General features: G+C 33.9%; 1 protein-coding gene across 7 annotated transcripts in view; it reads left to right on the top strand.

Annotated features, from left to right (window-relative positions):
* Positions 1-8,113: 8,113 nt before the first annotated feature.
* The window catches only part of LOC143230877 (irregular chiasm C-roughest protein-like), a 61,615-nt gene continuing 48,851 nt past the window's right edge, over positions 8,114-20,877 (top strand). For 5 of the 7 annotated variants that reach the window (XM_076465165.1, XM_076465159.1, XM_076465163.1 and 2 more), the window contains exon 1: positions 8,116-8,459. The gene's annotated coding sequence lies outside the window, so the exon portion shown is untranslated. Of the gene's footprint in view, positions 8,460-20,877 lie in introns of all 7 variants that reach the window. The other 2 variants (XM_076465166.1, XM_076465167.1) reach the window with 2 other exon arrangements.

The raw sequence follows: 20,877 nt of genomic DNA, 5'->3' as shown, positions 1-20,877 counted from the left end.
GAGTATGTTTAGTGTGACAGAGATTCGAGCCCGTGACCCTAGAATTACGAGGCGAGTGCCCTAACCACCTGACCAAGCCGGACCCATACATATGTTTTTTCCAGTTATGTTTGTTCGTGAAGGAGAAGACCCAGCATGGCCAAGTGGTTAAGGCACTCGACTCGTAATCTGAGGGTCGAGGGTTCGAATCCCAATCACACCAAATATGCTCATCCTTTCTGCTGTGTGAGAGTTATAATGTGACGGTCAATCCCACTATTCGTTGGTAAAAGAGTAGCCCAGGAGTTGGCAGTGAGTGGTGATGACTAGCTGCCTTCCCTCTAGTCTTACAGTGCTAAATTAGGGACGGCTAGCGCAGATAGCCCTCGTGTAGCTCTGTGGGAAATTTAAAAAGAAAAAATTGTGGAAGAGAATGGTTTCTAGCAGCACCCACAGAGCTATTCAGCTTTTCATTAACACTGACGACGTTAATCGAACTGTATGATCATCCTACGGCTGTTTATCTATGGGCCTGAAATAAATAGGTAAAGTATCTATACAAAGTTATAGTCTTAGTATGAGAGAGGACATAAACAATTTTGTCATGCGATGTATGTCAAACCAATAAATTTGATCAAAATCAGCCAACTGGATTTATGCAAATCACTAAACTGAAAGAACCTGGTGAGATAAGGTACCTGTAGGTAACCTGTAAAGAATTTATGATGTTAGTGTAAAGAGGGAGTTAGAAATGATACAAAAATTGGAATATTTTATACAATGTGAGTATTATCATGACTCCGGTTTTTAAATAGGGAACGAGTAAGAGATAATTTCTTGCATTTATTATTTGTTCTATATTTGAATTTTATATTACATAACAGCACTAACTTGTCATTAAGATGATCATGGTTATTTATAGTAAATATATACGTAATACGAAACTGGCACCAGCTTCTTCAGCAGTGATGTACAGATGTTATTAATATAGCAAAATATAATGTATACTTATGGCGACGTGAAACGCACTCTCGTGACAAAGACAAGTAAAAATATCCTGCTATGCGCTTCTTAAACTAAGTTATGAAATAGTAAACGATATAGTTAGTGAGTTATTGCTGATTGTCATTCGATATTGTTATTAATATAGAAAAGTGATGTTGAAATATTGTGGCTTTTGTAAATAGTTTTTTCTTCTTCTGGTTATTTTTGCTCATTCCTTCTTTTGAAATAATTAATATTAATATTTATGTTTTATTTATTAACATTAGTATCCAGTTTTGATCAGGCACGTGCTTATTTACTGTATTTTTGGTAAGTGCTAAATTTTATCTCAAGTGTTGTTACAGCTCAATAAATGTTGTTGTTGTTGAATTCTGATTGTATTTTGTTTGTTTGTTTTGGAATTTCGCATAAAGCTACTCGAGGGCTATCTGTGCTAGCCATCCCTAATTTATCAGTGTAAGACTAGAGGGAAGGCAGCTCGTCATCATCACCCACCGCCAACTCTTGGGCTACTCTTTTACCAACGAATATTGGGATTGACCGTCACATTATAACGCCCCCACGACTGGGAGGGCGAGCATGTTTGGCGTGACGCGGATGCGAACCCGCGACCCGCAGATTACGAGTCGCATGCCTTAACGCGCTTGGCCATGCCGGGCCCTTCTGATTGTAGCGGCGTGTTATTTTAGACCGTTACACACAGAGTTTTTTTAGTTATATTTGTCTGTAGAAAATCATGTTTCTTTAGCAATACACATGTTTTTCTGTCAGAGGTAACATGCACTGGGACAATTCAAGTGTTTAACTTGTGATGTATTTAATATTTCGAGATGCCTAGATGTGTTTTATAGTAAAAGAGCTATAACAATGGAAAACTTTGATCACGTACATAAACTTAAAAGATTAGTCACAGACTCGTAGGTTCTTAATACGAGAAAAAAAAAGAGAGTAAAAAACTGTAAAAAATGTTAAAATAAAAACTGCTTAAAAAAGGTTTTGTTTATGATATCTGTTACATATTTGGCTACTTGTATTGAACATAGTTTCACATAAGCATGCAAATGAACAGGTTGTAAATATGATGTTTAACTTGCTCTTTATTCACCGTATTGTCTACATTTTTACCCAGGTTTTTCTTGAATAGATTTTATTAATACAACAAAATGACGTTACTTTTAATAGTATCCAATATTTTACTGTCTTTTCCATCTTTGAAACAAGATAACTGCCCATAAAAGTAAATATTAATGATATTAAAAGTCATTCCCGAGCTTTAAGAAAGTTTCATGTCAATAACATTTAAGAGTAACATTTAAGTTACTACGTTATGTTTCCACGCGTGGGCCTGGCATGGCCTAGCGTGTTAAGGCGTGCGCTTCGTAATCCTTGAGGCGCGGGTTCGCATCCGCGTCGCGCTAAACATGGTCGCCCTCCCAGCGGTGGGGGCGTTATAATGTGACGGTCAATCCCACTATTCGTTGGTAAAAGAGTAGTCCAAGAGTTGGTGGTGGGTGGTGATGACTAGCTGCCTTCCCTCTAGTCTTACACTGCTAAATTAGGGACGGCTAGCACAGATAGCCCTCGAGTAGCTTTGTGCGAAATTTCAAAACAAACAAACAATGTTTCCACGCTTCTTAAGGTATTGGGACAGAAAGGACTTATTACTGACTTTGGCGTTGAATATTCCTTAAAAGGGAAAAACGTCAACATCACTCGAAAGTAGCTAATTATACAGTAATAACTAATCACTAAAATGTTCAATTCGTTCGAATGTAATAGTTACGTATCGCAATGATTAATGTTGTTGTTTAAGCTTAAAGCTACGCAAGGAGAAGCGAGACCCGGATTTTATCTCTATATAACAATACACTCACTGCTGACCACCGAGTTTTGGTACCACAAATGATAGATTGTTAATAACACTTTATTTAGCCACACTTTAAAAGTTTCACTTCGTTTATTGACATTTAAAAGTTGTTATCATGTACATGTGAATGCTACTCAAAACTCTTTCCTTTCGTCTTATGTGCAGGTGTAGTTAGCAGCCTGTTATATCTGACAATTAAAAATGAGCCGTGAGATCGATCGAATTACTAACTTGAACTTCTTAAAGTCCTCAATATACAATGAACTCGATCAAAGTGTTAATCTGTATGTCTTATACTTATCATTGTAACTTTAGTTAGCTCGAGATGTTAATTTGCGTTTTTCACAGATAGGTCATTAAATACCTGAAGGATAATCTCAGTAGCATTACCTTATCCGTCATCATGTCATTCCGAAGTAGCTTTTCAAATTTTTACTTTGACCACTGACCTTTTAGTCATAAAGTTAACATAAACATTATTGGATGACAGCAAGTAAAAGGAGTTTAAACAATAATTTGTAAGGGGAAAACCATGATAATGCCGACGAAAATGGGAGTAAGCAACATTTAGTTTGGAGAAACCATGGAAACGGCGAGGGAAAGGGGATTAAACAATAATTAGTATGGGGAAACCGTTGTAACGACGAAGAAAAGGAGTTTTGACGTTTCATGCCATTATTCGTGCCCGGTATGGCCGAGCGTGTTAGGCGTGCGACTCGTAATCCGAGGGTCGCGGGTTCGCATCCGCGTCGCGCTAAACATGGTCGCCCTTTCAGCCGTGGGGGCGTTATAATGTGACGGTCAATCCCACTATTCGTTGGTACAAGAGTAGCCAAGAGTTGGCGGTGGGTGGTGATGTGATGACTAGCTGCCTTCCCTCTAGTCTTACACTGCAAAATTAGGGACGGCTCAGGTTTCTCCTCCTGGTTGGGGGTTGTGCAGTAGGCTAACAATCTGCTCACTTAAAAAGCCAGCCTGTTAATGAATCCGCAAGCGATTGCGGCCCTATGTTCCTTCATGGAATCGAGAGGCATAATAATAAAAATATAATAATGCCATTATTCTCTAGGAACACACTAATTTGGTGGGAATTTATTTTTCACCAAGCAACGATATTTTGGCAGCAAAGAAGTTGTTGGATTGGATCCTTCGTATTAAATATCAATATTAACATTATTGAGATTGCATGGGCGTAAGTAAACGCATCTAAGAAGCTCAGAAAACAACCAAACTTAACAACGTTTGACGAGCAATACAGGACGTTTGAAATAAATTTCCATAATCGTACACTGCTGAAATGTATTCGCTTTTTTGTGTGATATATGTTCTTTCTTTTTCTACTAATCAATCCATTATCTGCTTGACATAAAACATTGTTGTGACTCTTGTTTGTAAATCACTTGTGTTTCCGTAGTTATTTCCATTACCGTACATATATTTTAAGAGCTCATGCAATATAGCTTTGTATTGAAAACTATTTGTAACCTTAACTAATTCAGCACGATAACCATGAAATTCACAAACAAATAAATGACAGTGATATTAATATCACATGATTTAGCATTAAACAAACACAATGAAATAAAACATTTAATCATAATATATTTGCATATGAGGTGAAAATTTATTAAATTGTCGTTAAATATAGAAATTCCATCAATATCAGAACAATATATTTTTACCATTAAAATACTTTTAAATCATGTGTCATCCAGTAGCTTCACCTGCTGACCGCAATAAAATTATAAGTTGCTTTTTTTAAACTGAGCTTTTATTACTAGTTTATTTCATTCACAATTCATAAATGAGAGGGACCCGGCATGGTCAAGCGTGTTAAGGCGTGCGACTCGTAATCTGAGGGTCGCTGGTTCGCATCCCCGTCGCGCCAAACATGCTCGTCCTTTCAGCCGTGGGGGCGTTATAATGTGACGGTCAATCCAACTATTCGTTGGTAAAGGAGTAGCCCAAGAGTTGGCGGTGGGTGGTGATGACTCGCTGCCTTCCCTCTAGTCTCACACTGCTAAATTAGGGTCGGCTATCATAGATAGCCCTCGTGTAGCTTTGCGCGAAATTCAAAAACAAACAAATGTAAATGAAAATCAAATGAAATTAAACTGACTAGTAGAAACCTAATTAAAATCATCCCATTTTTATTATACGTTAAAACTTCTAATTTGTATTGTATTGTTATAGTTAAATAAAATATAAACATTATATGCGTAGAAAAAAATAAATGTTAATTAAATCCATGAAAATGCACCTTTAAACATTCCAAGTTGAGTTTCTTAATTACTCTGTATAAACTATAAATAAATGATTGTAAAACATGTTGAAGTCATGACTTTCAACTCATTACCTCGTCTTGTTTCATTAATGAAAAAAAACAAATAACAGGCACGCTTTACATATGTTGAAAATCCCGTTGTTGATAAACCAATATCATTAATGTAACTTACAAAGAACTTGTTAATCCATGCATTCAATAAGAAGTTCTCTTAGACGTTACATCGGAGGATTATAAAATACAAGTACAATCTTGATCAAGGTTGAATGACGATCTACCACGAAGAATTTCCCTAATTGGTGAACTTCGTTTCTCAACGAAGGTGTTCAGCTCTGCTAACAAAGCTGGGATAACAAACATAACAGAGTAAATTGATTTGTTCCGACAAAGTATTACTTAAAGTAAGCCAGCTTTAGGTTGCTGTGTATTTCAACAAGCTTCTTTCGTATTCAAAATATTTTTCAGTAGAATTCTATTAATTTGTACTTGGCTGAAGCAAAGTGAAGTATAAGCTGTCCTTCCTATTCAACACAATTTTGTTTCATATATATTCAAAGAATTGATATATATTAGAAAACTACGAGTTTGAGAAAGTTGGCTCAGTAATTTTAAAACATTCTTATTGGAAATCATATAAGAACAAGAAGTGATTGGTGAACAAACAATGTTAACAGTGTTAACATTAACAAAATTATTTCGTAAGCCTGCACATCGTGGTTCGTATCAATAAGATATTGAAAGAGAAAAATCAGTTTCATTGTAACCGTTTTGCATGTTTATGTTATTTGGTGTATCATCATATCCTATACACTATCACGGATATATAAATACGCTAACGTATGGAAGTTATCAAGTATTATAACTGCACATAAAACCAGAGAATTTTATAGTTACACAATTTCTGGAGCAGTTTAACAGTACATAGTAAAACAGTCTCAGTAGTTCTCCCAAGTAGAAACTGTAGATAATATTAGAATAATGCAAGTACTGTCAAAATGAAATAATAAAGTTGTTATATATGTAAGCACCTTCGTGTGCTGAAGTAGATAGTGATATGATAATACAATTCCACTAAAGTGTTAAAACGGACAATATTACACACATTCAACCGTTTGTCACACGCAACAAAATAATTTTTGTTTTCTCATGACGAAACTTTAAACAATATTAGAAGAAAGCAACTTTTTGTTCAAGTGCAATTCTAAATAATATAATAGTTATACGAATTCTATGACAATGTAACACTGCTCGTTATATAAACGACATTTAAATTCTGTCAAGATAAAACACTGGATAGGATGATAGACGTACACATTCTGTAAGAGTGAAACGACCATTAAATGGTGGTTTACACATTAATTAACAAATGATTAAGTGGCACAAAATTTCTGTCAAAGTTTGACAGTGTGCAGCAAGAGAAATTCTATTCACATTTGATAAGAAATGTAAGGGAGGTAAGTATACAGGTTCAGCTGAAATGTTATAGTAAACCATAAGTGCAAAAGTTCTGTCAATTTAATTAAAGTTAACTTCCGATCACAGGAAGTTAAGTACCTTTAGCAAAACGAAAATTCAACATGGAAATTTGTATATCTAAGTAAATATACATTACTCACGTTCCTGCTTATAAAAATTAGAAAGAACTGTTTCATCAATTGGGTACCTTCGCTGTTAAAGATATTTTTGCCCATAATCCTAATAATATCTCACAAAGTTCGGCCAGTTTAAGAGATTTAGATTAATTCTAAATATGTATATATATATTAAGTTAAAATACAAAATAATCTTTATAACATTATTATTTTAATAAACAATAGATAAAAAGTAATGACATTGGTATGCGCGTCAAATAGTATAACAATTACTGTTAATGAAAATAATAATAAATAAATTATGTAGTTAGTACACAATAAGAAAGGCCTGTATATTTTGCCAGAGTTATGTATTAAAGAATGTTACCGTTAAAGAATAGGAATCATTAGAAGAGGTATACAATTTATCTTCAAGTTTGGCAATCAACAATATGAAAAGCGTACAGATTTTGACCAAATTAGGTAATGCAGAGTAATACAATATTGTGCATATTTTATAACAGGCAAGACTTGTAACCACTTTAATAGTATTAGGAGAAATATACAGTTTCTGTTAAATACTGAAATCACGAAAAACGTGCAATTTCTGCTACAGCTAGATGTTGGACGTATGAGAGACTTACAGGTTTTACTAAAGTTTGAGAAAATACAGTGAAAAACGAATACAAGTTCTGGAAAAATTGGATGGAAGACAGTAGGAGGCATGCAAGTCTTTACACAGTTGGATGGAAGGCAGTAAGAGATATGGAAGTTCTGACAAAGGTTGATAGAAGACAGTACGAGACAGACAAGTTCTGACAAAGTTTGTTAGAAGAAAGTAAAGGAGGCAAGTTTTGATAAAGTTTGATGGAAGACAGTAAGAGAGACAAGTTCTGACAAAGTTTGATAGAAGACAGTAAGAGAGACAAGTTCTGATAAAGTTGGATGGAAGACAGTAAGAGACAGACAAGTTCTGACAAAGTTGGATGAAAACAATAAAAAGCATGCATGTTTTTCTTCAACATGTCTTTCTTTTGTCGCTATATATGTATATATAACCTCTATTTATTATATTGTTAACAGTATACTGTAAAATGTGTTTCTTCTTTGTGGTAAAAATTTAACTATACAACAACTGAAAAATCTTGAGATAATATGCGACTTTTTGAGGTGATTATCAAGTGAACATTTTTAATACCAATGGGCTTGAGCAAGGCACGTGAATGGCGTGAGTCAAACAGAAAAAAAAACACGTGCGTCAGGCAGAGACCCGTTTTCTCCAAGATGCTTTGTGCCCCAGGACACATGCAATTCGTGGCAAGGTCCCTCCAAACTTTACTCAAGGCCTTCCAGAGCGGCGCCAGTAAACAGTCGGCGTTCAGAACTTGCCTGCGCATGTGCGTGTTCAGTCAGAAAGCGAGACGGCGCTGGTGTAGTCGCGGGGTTTGCCGAGAGGCTCAAGCTAACATTTTAGAGGAAACTTCAATGCCATATTATCTCCGTGTGCGCGAGTCTATTCAGAAGCTCAGTGCACCTCGGAAAGCAACCTACCTTTGATATGCGCACTTAAGTTTCCACTTCTACTTGTGAATTGCAAGAGCGAACAGTCAAACTTTAGTCAGTAAGCCAGGTCGAGGTACTCCTGCAGCAGCAAGGGGACAACGGTCGGTCTCTGACCCTTTCTGGGGTTACCATTGAAGCTAACCCAGCAACTCAAGACGGGTTTGGCTACAGACCTATTGCTAGTGTCAAGGTAGGACATTTTTCTTCTGTTGTTTCCTGTTAATTATCTTATTATATATATCAGATAGAAATGTAATGTCATACACTGTATTGTAGTTCTGGCAATGATAGTTTCCTACCTAAATGTCAACCTGAGAACAATCTATGCACATTTTTGTAGGATGAACTAACCAATAGTGTTTGAATATTTTTACATAACATTCAAATTATTCTCATGCGTCTAAAGTGTTGAGTGTGTTGCCGACCTTTTTGAAAATAGTGTTTTGAAAGTTTTTTGTTAAAAATATCATATCAAATCTTGACGAGTTACCAGCTATTATATTTGTAGGTCGACAAATCTATAAATGCATTGTATGTCTATCAGTGTTTATCAGTTTTTGGTTGGTGTACTAAATGTTACCTACACGCAGTAGAATAAAGTCATCAAGGATTGTTCATTTGAATGAAGATTTCAGCATCATTTCTGGTATCCAAGTTCACTGCAAGGCAAGATAAAGAAAGGTGAATGACGTTTTACCATTGTAATTACCATGTATGTTTTGTAATTCAATACAGAGGATCGTTTCATTTCTTAGCTAATTATTTTGCCAACGAAATTACAAAAGGTTACAAAGTAGATCGATTGACCTGTTCACCATTGTGTTTGGTGTACACATTGTATTTGTGACGAAGTAAGCCATTTAAACTTTTGCTATAGTTGTCAAATATTTTTATCAGTTAGATATAAAAAAAAGATATTTTCTGTACTTTTTGTTACAATTCTAATCAAAGTTCATTAGTTACTAATGGTAGTAACGTTCGTTTAAGCTTTTACCGTAGATGTTGCTTTTATTATTTATTCCGATGACATTTCTTGAAGTTGTCTCTTATAGTTGCTGTCACACAATGTTGTTACCATAAGAAAGGTGATTTAAGCTCTTTGTGATTGTTAACATATAAACATATTGCATATGCTTGTTTAATTTTTTTTTTTTTACCGTACGATCTTATTACTGATTTTGAAGAGGTTTGTTTGATTAGTTTGTCATTGTTATTGGCATCCGATCTGTCTGATACCCCGATGGGCCAGCGGTAAGTTAACGAACCTACAACCCTAAGATATCGGCCTCGATTCGTCACTGTGCACAGAGTATAGATAGTCCAATGTGTAATTTTGTTCTAAAAACAATAACAATCTAACACATGTGCAGCAGGACAGACAGAAGCGTGTTTAAAAATCGTATCATTGTTATCATTACAATATAACGAAACATAAACGATGCAATTGTTTGTCAGTTTTGTAAACAAAGAGCTAACTGCAAATCACCGATAATCTTGTTTGGGCAGTTTGCCATAATATATAACTAGAGATCACAGACATGGTTCTCAGCCTACTTGTCATTGGTTGTTTTCCATGTTAATTTACTAAAAAAAAACAAGAATATCGTTTGACTTAGCTTTTGTTATGTAGATTTGTTATACTTTATTTAAAAAGTGTATTGAACATTTGAGGTCTTTCTATACAAACTGGCTAATGGTAGAAAGTAGTTAAACATGTATGGTCTGTCCCAAATAACAGCAACATCTAAAAGGCTTGTTTTGCCCGTACTGATTGAAATCAGGTTTGACCAGACTGTCTGATTGTGTAGGAATTCGGTGACGGTAATAAATAATGAGACAGTTTAACAAATAAAGTTAAACAGGTTCAATCATCATATGACGACATAAACATATGCATTAGTTTATAGGGTTTGACTGTATCACAGCCTTAGCATCATTAACATTGATCCATGAAGGAATGAAAAAGAACTGTTTTTGTTTGGAAACTGAACATAACAACAACACTAGTCAGCCATGTAATGGTTATTAAGTGAGAGTGCGACTCTTAGGAGTGGCCATTTATTTTCTTTACACATTATATATTTCTGTTCGATTTTCCTTTTCAAATAATCCGTATTTCCTACACATTAATATCTACGAGTTGTTTTGAAAGTCAGGTAAGTACACATTCTGAAGCTGTTCGATATACTATTTCTTAGTCTCTTTATTTGTGAGTTCATGTTTTCTATTTTGTAATATACTTAAATCGTTGTTCAAGTCAGGAAAAAGAAAGACAATATTTGTGAGTGCTCAATTTAGATATTTTTCACAATGAGTATGGCGATAACGTTCTTATGGTTTATCAAAACTGAATGCTGTAGAAGTAAAAAGCTAGTAGACATACTGCAATTTTTACCATGATAAATTGGGAAGCTGTCTCATATTTTCAAAACGCAATTTTTTTTAATGGAAGAGTATCATGGTGAAAGTTACCAGCAAAATAATCATAGTTCTTCCACGTTTAATTTTTAAATGTGTTGAACACAGAAGGCCTATCATTTGATATAATGTTTTTTAAATGTGGATATTATATTTGTATAAATGGCTAATATGTTTGTGATAGTTCCTTTCTATTTTGTGTTTTCTCGAATTCAGACCTGGAAAGTTTAATACATTTCTATTCGATGTGATAACACGGTACATTTTTCACATAGAAGACACTATTACTCAATATAAAGTTCGTGGTCTTTAGCGCCAAGGTTAAGGAACGTATTCATTGATATTATCTAACATTAATAATTATTGTTACACTAGTTACAAATTTCTGAATAGTGCTTTTCTCATTAATGAAACAATCACAGCGGTACAGCGGTTTCAAACCAATACTACTGTTCTTTGGAAGAAGTTTTTACTAGTTTTAATTAACATGATGGCAGCAAAACGACTCATAGTGTTTTATTCCTGTCCTATGCAAATATAATTCAGTGTAACAAAGTGTTTCTTAACACGAATATTATATAGTAATTTCTATATACTTTTAGTAACCCGAATAGGTTGGGAATATCTCTTTTAATCTGAATATTGAATGTCGCTGGCGAAGAACACAAATCCATTCTTTTTTACCCTTCTTTTGACAACTAGGTATACGAAAATGTGCATTATAAAGATAACAAGATGATGTAGCACTCCAGACTAGATAGTGTCAAACGTTTTCTAGGACGTTGACATTTCTTCTCTGGAGGTGACTCTGTATGTTTGACTTTATATCCTCATTCGTGCTAACTCTTCATGTAAACGTGTTTGTCTAAGGAAAGCTGAACTAAAATGTTTTAACTAAGACGTAAGGTATAAGAGAATACTAAGAGCAGAGTAATGAATAAAATTAGCTAGAAATAATTCTTGAGGGGCCCGAGTGCTCATGAGAGGTCACTTGGCAAAATGCCATGCATGATATTTTAAAGTGCGTCCAGGTGGCAGCACACTCTGGAAAGAACCTGGGCAACACCTTTACCTTGTCAAAAATGATGTGAAACTTAATTATTTGCAATAATAAATTTTGTTGTAGTTATTGTATGTGATAATCTGTAAATTTTTTTCAAGTTTCAGATTATATAAATGTATTGTATGCTACTAATTATTCAATTACATTCATTTAGAACTTTAAATGATGAATTCGAGTTACGATGTGTTTCAATTTTACTTAAATTTAATATTTGTCCTTCTGTCTATACTTTTTTGACGACTTTTGTCGACAAATATAATTTCCAAACTTACTGGTTGAGTAAAGTGTAAAAATATTTTACTCTTTTTTATACAGTTATCATATTTCTTACCAACGACGTTTTGATATTTCTATCCTCCGAGGTGTATTTGTCAGACTAAGTAGCATTAGACTTTACGCTATTCATACACATAGTTTGATGTTTTAAAAAAAAAGTTAATCCTTTTCGTAGATGATTAATAGTTTGGTTTGAGGATACACGAGGTGTATCCTAGCTAGCCGTCCCTAATTTAGCAGTGAAATACTAGAGGTAAGGTAGTTAGTCATCAACACGCACTGTCAACTTTTGGTGTACTCTTTTACCAACGAATAATAGTGTTGACTGTTGCATTATAGCGTCCTCGCAGCTGAAAGGGCGAACATTCTTGGTCGGATGGGTATTCAAACTTGTGATTTTCAGATTGCGAGTCATGTGCCATAGTCATGCCGGGTCACTAAGAGTTTGGTCTTTAGAGTTCTTACCTTGCAATTTGCGCTTCATATGTTTAAATATCATTTTCAAATACCTTACACCTTTCATCTGTGGAAAAGTTATAATGTGACCACCAAATGCACTGTTCGTTTAGAGTATGCTACAAAAGTGGTGTTGAGTGGTGTTGACTAACCTTCTTCCTTGAACTTTATCCTTTTAAATTCGGAACGTCTAGCATAGATACCCTCGATTAGCCTCGCACGCAATTCAAGAAACAAATTATCACGTAAGTAATGAAATATAACAAATGTTCCTTATGATAGCCCTTGATCGTATACATTCACTAAAAGGAAAACTCAACTTATTTTTAATCTGTGTCTAAACTGTTTCACTAGATAATAACATTTATGTCATATTTTTCCTTTAGTAAAGTATTAACATGTAAAAAGAACTATTTATTTCATATATATGACAGGGATAGATTCTACACGTTTTTTCTTTTGTTTTCATTTTGCGCCAGGAACAATTTTGGAAAACCTTGTTGTAGTTTGTCCTATTTCACATCTCAATTCCTTACATTCTCTTGTGTGGAAGAGACAAATTCAAATCGTTAAGATATTGAATATTTACCGCACTTTCAATTGTACGTGCGTTATAAGAATAATAATCAATTCCTTCGTCTAGGTGCTAAAGTGCCGCTACCCGCCTGCCTTCCCTGTCATTAGTGTATTTCAAAAGGAGGCAATTTATATAAATAGTACTGCCATAGATACAAATACAGCCTTTATATCACAACAACAAGACGGCTGGTATACGTTTTGACTTGTTTATTGATTTGAAATTTGATGTGGTTAGCATTGTTCATCGAAGTTTCTGTTTTATTAACTGTGAAAAATGAACAGCCATTGATATTCTTTAGTTTCTTGCAATAAAACTATCTGGTTTAATACAATAATATTTCCATTATCTTCCTTATGTAAAAACTCCGAAACATCTTTCCTTACAACATTTTTATAACATTTTCGATTGATTACTGTGTGTATACTTCACTAGTTTAAAGATATCAAAACTGGAGATTCTCTTACAGCTGGTGTGCTATCACAAAAGTTGCTTTGGTGCCGTCGAGTTTGATGCGACAATGTGGTAAAACATGTTGCAAAGTGGACTCATTTTTACTGATAACGTACTTTGTAATTTTAAAGATTTGATTTGAAGCTGGCTGTTTATTTTGTGGTAGTCTGGCTGAGCAAATGCAGTCTTAACATTTTGGTAATTATTACTTTGTGTTTCTCACATTTCAGGTTAGGTTAATGCAATGTTACACCGTAATAGTAAAATGTAAAACTGTCCGTTTATATTCATATCTTATATTTACATCATTTAGATTTACGTTTTTCGCTCATATTGTAGACCTCTAGACGTTTGTCTTACAGAATTAAACTCACTAATTTAGTTTTTTTGATATTATATTGTCACAGATACCTTAATAATCCCTTGTTATACAGATAATGCTAAAAAAAATAATGATTTGAATCTTTACCAAAGAAATGCTTAAAGAGTTGTGATGTCTATGTTTTCTTTATATAAGCTTGTCACGCCATTCACTCACAATTGTGAATGACGACTTCTATAAAATGAGTCCACTTTGCTGATTTGTTAGAAATATTGCCGTAGATTTATATAAATTAAGAGTAATCTGTGTGTATGAATCCTGTTAACGAGAATTTACTTTGAGGGTGATTGAATAAGTGAGGACGTTCGTTTTGCTGTTGATGTTAATAACAAAAGTCGTACTGTGTTCGAACATGTCAGCTCATTCTGTCAGCCAATTAAAAATTGAAAGTGAGATGTTTGGTTGCATTAAAAGAAGTGACTGTGAAGACTGACATTTTCATTTTGTAACACAACTCTCTTACAGAATACATCCAAATTAGGTTGTAGTGTACTGGTAGTACTTCGTCAATTGTTAATAATCCCAGTTGACCTGTTGTCCAGTGAGATTGATTAACCGACTTATAAGATGCGACTCATTTCCTTTCTTCTACTTTGTATGGCTTTAACGAAATCTGTGTTCCATATGTTTACAATACATCCAGACCACCATCCTAGCTACTAACGACGTTACCAAACAGTCTGTTCGTTCTAAGTTACGAAATTATCGCAGTTTTTCTGTGTGGTCTACTGTCTGACGAACCTCTGAACTAACAGAGGCTAATTACTTTCTCGCAACGAGAATCTCGCATATTAGCCATCTGGGAAGAGGAAAACTGCAGCATATTCTTTGAGAAAGACTCAGATTCAAGCTATGTCCTGGTTGAATTGAATTTTTGTTTCAAAGCAGAACTGCAACATTTATTTACTTTTACTTATGTAGGTAATTGTGCCTGTCTCGCTTTTATAGGTTCGCAAAATTAATTATATTAAGGAAAACAACCTGTTTTTTTGCTTTTTAGACTTTTATAAAAAACAACATGAATGAAAAAAAGATTTTGCTTGTAAACAAACAGTTATCCAATTAATGTAATATTGGATTCACAGAGTTTATTTTATGATTACAAATTCTTTTTTCATGAAAGTATAACATTACATCTTGAAACTAATTACACGATAAAAATAAATGTTATATTTTTTCAAAACCTTTTTTTTCATACAAACGAGTTGAAATAGAAAACTCATTAGATATGGATGCTTAGCACGGCATAACAATCCGTTTCAATAAAATGTTCTATGTGCAAACATAGTTCAGGTCATTAGACATTTAATCGAGGAAATGATAATAGGCCTAAAGTTGACGAACGGATGAATACAAACTCTGTAGCTGTATCGGGATACATTGTTGGAATAAATAAAGGTTTCTTTTTCTAATGTTTTACACAGAGTGAAAGGAATTTACGTCACTGTCGATAGAAAACTTAAACACTTTGTACTATTATTTTATTCTTTGTAATATATGAGTATAATTTAGAATTTTTAAAGAATTATATTTATCTCGAAGGTTATGGATGGTGAAAGAATTATTATTTCGTTTAAAATATAATGTGAATTCTTTACAATTCTTTAACTTTCTAAATATGGTTCTCAATAATTATATTCTAATGATAATTTTTGATGAACTTTTGTACAACTGCTATGACACTGAAAGATATGTTATTGTGATTGTTTTAAATAACATATCCCAAGTTTATTGAGATTTCATTGAATAATCTGGTCAAGGCAATTTACATGTTTATGATAAGAATACTGTAGTTCATACACTTAAAGAAATATTTCACTTGACAAAACTATATGTTAACGGAAGAAGTATGAGAGTACAAACAGACAGGCTCTACACGTGCAGCTCTTTTTTTTGCTGTTTCTCACCTTGTAAACTTAGGTTCTGGGATCGGTGATTTTAATAAATATTTAGTGAAGAGTTTGAAATGTTTGTATACTCGTGCAAAGTTGCAGAAAATTTTGAACCGAACAAAGTAAATAAATCAGGCAGCCAACAACATTATCAGTCTACTCTTAGGCTACATTAATCAAATAGCGACATGTGACCTTCAGTCTTATAACACACCTGGGATCCATATTGCGGGAGTTTGGTGATTCTATTGCAAATGGACACGAATCATAGACACTGTGTTTTATAGTCTACCTTTTTTACAACCAGTTCACACCCGAACGTAGCTATTAGCGATATAGTTTACCTCGTTAACAACTAGTTCACACCCGAACGTAGCTATTAACGATATAGTTTACCTCGTTAACAACTAGTTCACACCCGAACGTAGCTATTAATGATATAGTCTACCTCGTTAACAACTAGTTCACACTCGAACGTAGCTATTAACGATATAGTTTATTTCGTTAACAACTAGTTCACACCTGAACGTTGCTATTAAAGACCAGAAAACGATGTATCAGATTGTGCAAAAAAATCACTTTTTTTCTCATTTCAAAGTACGCAAGTGCCAAATTAACGTATTGGTAAAAAGTTTGATACTTTGTGAGTTGGATTGTGGACACAGTTTCAAAAACTACACTGCCGGAATGAGAAGCCAGGAGCAGAAAATATAACAATGGATTCGAATTAAGCGACCCTGCAAGTCCACTCCTATTCTAATACTCCTATCATGCGTTAGAGTACTTCTTGGATGCATTTCAGTGCCCCCCTTATCCGGTAGGATGTCTCACTATGTATACATATATATGTACACACATCCTCTGCCAGTTTGGTCCTGCTAATTTCAAAACTGTTAAAGGAATTCACGGACATACAAATATATAACGTGAATTAATATTAAATAAACTATAAAATTCGTAGTTTATATTGATTTTATTTTGCTTTGTATATTTGCAGTTAAGTATGAAACTACACAATGGGGTATTGAAACCAGATTTATAGCGTTGGAAGTCTGCAGAGTTACCGCTGTGCCACTAAGAGGCATTTTTATTTGTATTAGAAATATAGTATAAGTTTTCATTTCGTTCATTTTTGTTACAACTTTTCTGCGACTCAGAACATTTTCATTTAAAATAAAACAAACGAAGCTCGAATGTGAACCCTATGTTCTGCAGTATGGTACAATTCACGTTTTAACAGTTTAATCATTTTATTCTGTAATGCAGTAAAAGTTCTTTTCGATACGTACATGATCGAGAAGTCTTTTGTTATCTCATTCTGTCCCTGTCTAGAAAACTGAACAGTAATTCAAAAATTAGTGAGAATTATACAAAGTTTTTGTGAAGAGAGTTTTCAGTCCTGCATATTTATAATATTATTATATTAGACATTGAAACAGGAATGGCGGTTGTGCTTTAGGAATTCTATGAAACAGTGCTAAAGCCGCATCGTAATTTTATAAACAGTTCTGTATAATTAATTGAAATGTAGGAAAGTGGTCTCTAAGAACTATCGAATAGAACGTTTCACATGAATGTATAACGCGGTTTTATTTTTCTGTCTTCGTATAGCTTGTTATTAAAGTTTTTTTGTTAACATCGATCAAAGGTCTACACTGTCTACGTTTCTTGCGTTGGTCGATAGAAAAATTTACATGGCCGACTATGGCGACAAGCGTCTCACGTTTTTTCACCACAATATTAGAGTTTGGATATACGGGGATAGCCCGCTGTTACTCACAAATCTATCACGTCGGTTGTACTCCAAACCGCTGAGTTCGTCCGAATTAAAAATTAAACTTCTGATGTCTTACATAGCCCTGGTGATAGGATTTATGAGATATTATTTGATTTTCTTTGAGCATAAAATGACCTAATATGTATTATTGACATAATACACAAACATTCTAACTCATTCTCCAATGATCATGAAGTCCAGAACAAATGTAGTACATCTTTACTGATGTGAACAACCTTACGTGGTTTGACACATAAAGTACTAATAGTTTAATATTTGATGACATATTTTATGTGACTACTACGATTTCAAAATGCGTAACTAAGAAAATTATGGCATTTGACATCGTCATTTTTATTGTACGGGATAGCTTGCGTGTCTAAGAGATTGTTTAGTTCAATATTTAGGTTTATACAAAATAAGAGATCGCCATTTGAAGGTTGTAATATTTTCTAACGGCCATTGTTATTTCAGGTTAATTCATGAATATTCAACATTCTTTATGATCCTCATTAATCTCTTCTCGTGCTTGGAACCAAGTTAATATAAGTCAAGTAGGCTTAACTTTTAGACGCCATGCAAGAAGATTGTAGAGATTTACAGCATATTACATAAAGGGTAAAATCTGCCAAAATGAAAAATTATAAAGTTATATTTTATACTCATGAACATTTTATCATAAAATAATTATCAAGGTTTTTCCTTTGTGATAAAGTGTATTATAGGCTACTATTCAAGAGCTGTGCTCTGAGTGTTTTGGTTTTATTAAAAATATTTTGTGACTCTTAAACACGTATAAAATAAGGCTTAAAAATCTAACGCACGTACATTATTCTTACAGGAACTTTGTCATCAACAATATCATTTCATCATATGAAATATCAGATAAATTTAAATTACATCGATAGAAAAATAAGGCACGTACAATGCAGTTTTTGAGGAAAAGTTTCGAACGTGTACATACGTCTAGAATCTTTGCGATCTTGCCTGTTTTATAATTTCAACGTTTAAAAATGCGTGACGTCGGTAGCTTTGATTTAGAAAAACAAACAAACCAGAAGATATGCTTTCCCTTTTTGATAGTGTTTCACATCACTGCTTTTAGATGTAATTTCAAACTTTCTGTTGTGAGGAAAATTTATTTAAATGAGAAATACATAAAAAAGTAACAATTTTCGCTTGTAAGTGTACATACGAAGGGCCGAAAGCCATCAAACTGAAAAAGAAGTCTGAATTCTTGTGAAGTATTTTTTTGACATCTCCAGTTGACTATTCACTTCTAAAACTAAATAACTATATTGAGCTTCGATTTTGCTTTGAACAATTTCAATTTTAATGACATTTTTTTATGTTATGAGCTATATTTACAAGTATATAAACAGAAATAGTTATACATTTTGTATTAACATAAAGAAATACTATTACTCCTGTGAAAATAAAGATACAGCTTATTTGGCCATTTCTATTTACAGTTCTGAGTCTTACTCAAGATATGAGAGCACAATGTCCTTCGTTCAGAGGAATAGTTGCTCTAAGTTACGAAGTATGCATTGTCTTCTGAACCTTTTACAGGAGGTTAAACAGTATTAAATATAAAAATGCATCTGTTGTTAAGTAATGTCGTAAATTTTGAATGATCGCACTCCTAAACGCAATTATAAAGGGTTAACCTTGTTAAATTACGACGATTTTGAATAAGCAATTAAGTTAAATCACCTGAAAACTAATACAAAATCGCAATGAAACAGCATCTGTTAAAACTACTTTATTTGGCGCTGTGTAGGCAATGTGATTTCATCTAATATTTATCACTTTTCAGAAGGGTATGTGAAAACTCTTTCAGACGCAAACTTTTCATGCACTCTTATCATTTACGCGCGTTTAGATCGTAGGTTTAGAATTTTCAAGACGTAATATCATTGTATTTAATTGAACTAGAAATCAAATCAATATGTATTACTTTGGGACGCCAGGGTCATCCAAAAAGAGACCAGCTGCACTAAGCTAAATGCGATGTCTTATAACAGATAAGAATTCACAATCATAAAGATTAGTGGCATAAACCGTTTACGAGCCGCAAGAGTACGAAACATACTCAAGAAGAATCTTTGTCTGTAAAGGAAGCCAATAAACTATATTGAAGCAGCAAGAGAACATTGGAAGAATTATTCATGTTATTCCTTACGAAGACATGGCGGTAAATTCGTGTTTGGAGTTCTGTCCAATTAATCAGTGCTAGGAATTGTCATCGTCGTACATGAGAAGGATTATAGGCAGCAACTGAAACTACGCCGCATGGCTATTTTTAAGGTTCACAATGGTCAGAAAGAACATGATCGTGCATAATGACATTTTAACGACGTGGAAAGGCTGCAAATTTGTTTGTATATATTACAATAATTTCTCTGTCCTAAAACAATCACCTTAAAGTCCTGTTCAGTTAAAGAATATAATCATTTTTATTTGTGTTTCAACTCAAAGCTCTTCGAAGAACTATATTTACTTTACCCACCACAAGGAATAGATTGCTTGTTTTTTTGTTTGATTTCGTGCTAAGCTACACGTGAGCTGTCTGCGCTAACCGTCCTTAATTGCGCAGTGCAAGGATTGAGGGAGGGCAACTAGTCATCACTATCAAACACCAACTCTTGGGTTACTCTTTTACCAACGAATAGTGGGATTGACCTTCACGTAATAACGTCCTCACAGCTGAAAGGGCGAACATTATGGTGTAACAGGGATTCGAACCCGCGACCTTCAGATTGTGATTCAAGCGCCCTAACCACCAATCCATGCCGAACCCGTGGAATTAAACCCCAAAATTTAGCATGGTAAGTTCTCAAAAGTATCACAGGGAACTTATCAATAACCCTAAAAACTGCGTTTAAAAGTTTTCTGGTATGTTCAGCGACCTTCTTCTTTTAGGAAGTAATCGGAACTTTGACATTAGGTACATGTGATGTTTTCATGTTTATTTCTCTTGTTTTCTGGGTAATCGTTTATGAAAACAAATATAAAAATAAGCTAATAGTACATAATGCAAATGTCAGTAGAAAGCTGTTTCCACAAAAATATAAAATTAAATATTACATATAAACACGCAATATGACTCTCATGTTTTACTTAGTGTTACAGTAAAGTAAAACATAAAACACTGTTAATAATTACACAAAAACGTATGATGAAGATTTATGTTTAGAGGATAAATGACGAAAAATCGTATTCTCTTTGCTTCCATTTGTCTTCTTTTAGCCAGATATACAGTGCATTGATACTTGTTATTATGTTGATTTTTCCACTAACAACGACCATAA

This window comes from Tachypleus tridentatus, chromosome 10 (genome assembly GCF_004210375.1).
Source record: "Tachypleus tridentatus isolate NWPU-2018 chromosome 10, ASM421037v1, whole genome shotgun sequence".
In the NCBI taxonomy this organism is placed as follows: domain Eukaryota; kingdom Metazoa; phylum Arthropoda; class Merostomata; order Xiphosura; family Limulidae; genus Tachypleus; species Tachypleus tridentatus.
The sequence above is the reverse complement of the archived record's forward strand: the minus strand, read 5'-3'. Positions and strand labels throughout refer to the sequence as shown.